Source organism: Neomonachus schauinslandi, chromosome 8 (assembly GCF_002201575.2).
Source record: "Neomonachus schauinslandi chromosome 8, ASM220157v2, whole genome shotgun sequence".
Lineage (NCBI taxonomy): Eukaryota > Metazoa > Chordata > Mammalia > Carnivora > Phocidae > Neomonachus > Neomonachus schauinslandi.
In genome coordinates this window covers 103,036,451-103,039,846 of record NC_058410.1, presented here as the reverse complement: position 1 = coordinate 103,039,846, position 3,396 = coordinate 103,036,451, and positions in this window count along the sequence as shown.

The window sequence follows — 3,396 nt, the reverse complement described above, 5'->3', positions numbered from 1 at the left end:
AGTTTTTTTTTTTTTTTTTTTTTTTTTTTAGTGGATGTTTCTGTTATACTCTTCTATGATGTAAATTAGATAAGATTTAAAAGAAAGGCATAGTAGTTCTCCCCCTGTTTTTGAATACAGCATCTCTTTCTTTTGGGGGAGATAGCTCCTTATATTTGCATTATATTCAAATAGAACTGCTACCATCTTAAAGATTCTGCCTCCCTGACCACCCAGTGATTGACCCAAGGGAGAGTACTTTGCCCAGATTGAGTTCCTGACTTAGAGACTGATTGTAAAAATTTGAAAGAAAAAAAAATTTTTTTTTCTTTTTTGAAACAGCACTGGTCTCAGCATGGGAGTGCTCTCAGTTAATAGTCTGTCATCTGGAAAAAGCTGATTTGGAAGAACAGATCTTGAAATAGAGCATAAAGAGATGGAAACAATCCAGAGAATTTTAAAACTGATTACAGTCATTCCTAAATCCCAGCTATCCATCCACTGCTTGGTTCCTTAAGCATAAACTTGCTCTTAAATTTTTTGGGTTTCTGATCTCGCAACTGGAAGTCCTGGTAAAATAAAAAAACAAGAGTCCAGAAGACATCAAGGCCCATGTACTCTTGCTGAAAATATGCCACATACACGACTGTAGGCTTTTTAGAAATCCACCTGAAGATTTGAATCCTAGAAAAGGAATAAGACACCAATATGAAGTAATACAGAAAAAAAAAAAAAAAATGTGGCGAGTCATTTAAGTTAAAAATGTAGTTTGAAAATTTCTACATGCTTCTTACTGGCCTTGATAAACACTAGGCATAAATTAAGCCTGCCAGGTACAGGATGGTGAAGTTTTGGATTATAGAATCTTATTTTTTATTTTTATTGGTGTGGGAAACAAAGGCAGAAGGAAATGTAGATAAGATTAAATGTCCTTATAACGTGCAGCCCATTGACAAATAACTTGAGGCCGGCAGAGTATAATGTTCCTCCAGGAAGTTCCCAATTGTCTTAGTATTAATATCTTGCTAGAGGGAAAAAGAGCCTTGGTTTGACAACAGCAAGACCTCCAGTATCCTGTGAGTCTTCTTTAGCATAATGAAAATCCTTTTGAAACTTCCCTTATCTTTACTTCCCCCACCCCCGAAGTATAAAATCAGTTGCTCCTCACAGTCCCAGGGCCTCAGCTCCTTCTCGTCCCCATGCTCTAGTAAAACCCTTTTTGTACCAAACACGGCTCTAAAATCTTGGCCGTCGACTCCAGAACCTCACCAACATTCCAAAACGACGTCATTGTCTTTTGGATTATAGAATTTTAGTATTTGAAGGGACATTGAAGAGGTTGAACAATCCAATCCCTGTGCAGATGGTTTTATATGAAAATACAATTTGCAGGTTTAATTTTAGGAAATAAAAGCAGCAGTTTAACTCAATCTGTTTGGCTTTATTACTTGCCAATTAAGATTTAGAGAGTAGACTGGGTGGGTCTTGGTGTTAAAATTTGTTTCTGAATACTAAACATTGCTTTCATTTTGCCACTAAGACCTTTATTGTGAATATGCTTGTATATATATATAAGGAAAATAAATTTAGAAATAGGTATCAATATTTTTTGCATAGAGCCAGTAATCTTTTCTATCACAAGGTGGTGTGGTTTTCATTTTGCAACTATTGGGTGGTATTTTTTTCCTATCAGGTTACAAGTGTTTTTTATTAGCTACATTTAAGTTCCTAAAAAATTGTGTGAATAAAGTTATTAAAAGTAAAACTCATTTTTAAGAAGTGTACTGAGTAACTTAATTCTTCAGTAAAGAAAATCACTTAACATTTCATAGTATATAGTGTATTTTTCGAACTATTCCTAAAACATTAATTGAACAGAATGCAAATACAATCTGATATGACACATTTTTACTCCTCATCTCCTTTGAAACTGACTAAAAACAAACAGGATGAAAAATAGATTTAGTAGATTAAAAAAGAGATGTAAAAAACATCGCTCTCCGGGCGCCTGGATCACTTTCTGGGCGCCTGGGTGGCTCAGTCGATAAGCGTCTGCCTTCGGCTCAGGTCATGATCCTAGGGTCCTGGGATCGAGCCCCCACATCGAGCTCCCTGCTCAGCGGGAAGCTTGCTTCTCTGTCTCCCACTCCCGCTTGTGTTCTTGGTCTCACTGTCTCTCTATCAAACTCTTTTAAAAAATCGCTCTCCAATAAGGAAACAACCACAATTTATAATAATAAAAAAAAACAACCTCCCAAATGCTTTGAGATTTGGAACAAAATGAGGGACAGCCTAAATACTGACATAAGCCTCCCCAGACAGATGTCAGATGCAGATTCCTCTGAAATGTTTATCTGATCATCTTAGGCCCAAGTCCTTTATGGCAGAATGGCACGGGACATGGGACTGAAAGAGAAGCCACACTATTAATTTGAAGGCTGAAAACCAAGGGGAGGGAGACATGCTCTTAGGAAAGAAAACAGCTCTGATGAGAGCGTGTTTCGGTAACAGACGGAATTAAAGCTATGTTCCCTCCCTTGTCGAACTCCTCCCTGAGCTAGTCAGCAAGTAACTGACACCGTTCAAAGGTGAGTGATCAGACACACTACACACAAGGACCTTTATAGCTTGTGCTATATTCAGATGTGTAAAACATTGTCCTAAAACAAAGGCTTGATCCTGCAAATAGAAATCCCTATGACACCCAGGTGCCTCTAAGTGGTCAGTTTAATTACCCTAAGGTTAACAGGAAATTTATCTTTACTCTAAAAATAGGTATCATGTCAAATACTGAGCTAATGTATGCATTGTGCTTACCATGTTCCAAGCACTGTTGGAGGTAACATTTGTCATCTGTCATATATCTTGGCAATTTTATGTAATAGGCACTATTGTTACGCTGCACAGATGAGGAAACAGGCTTGAGGGGCTAAGCAACTTGGCCAAGTCTGCTGGGCTAATAAGAGATGGAGCTAAACCCAGACAGGTTTTGAAGCCTGTGTTCTTGATGGTATGCTAGCCCTACATAGATAATGTATGGGAAAGAAGGAGCCTGAATTGGGAAATTTCTATTCTTAGTTCTTTCAGTCTTCGTAATCCTTTATATTATCAAATTTTTCCATCAGTGAGGGAGACTAGATAATTTACAAAATCCATTTTCAGTGATCCCATAGTCTGTTTAGATTTGTTTGTGTGATGCGGTCACATACAAGATTTTAAGGAACATTCTCTGTTTCTTAGTGTACATCTTTGCAAACGTAAGTGATTTTCATGGCTTTTCAGTCAAGGTGGGGAAAGAAAAGCCTTACTTGGCTCCCATAAAGAAATGACCACTAGATGGTAGTCAAATAAAGCTCAGCTGCTTTTGTGTGTCTTGAGTAAAAAGGCTTGTAGAAGCTGCAAATAAAATCTTTGGGC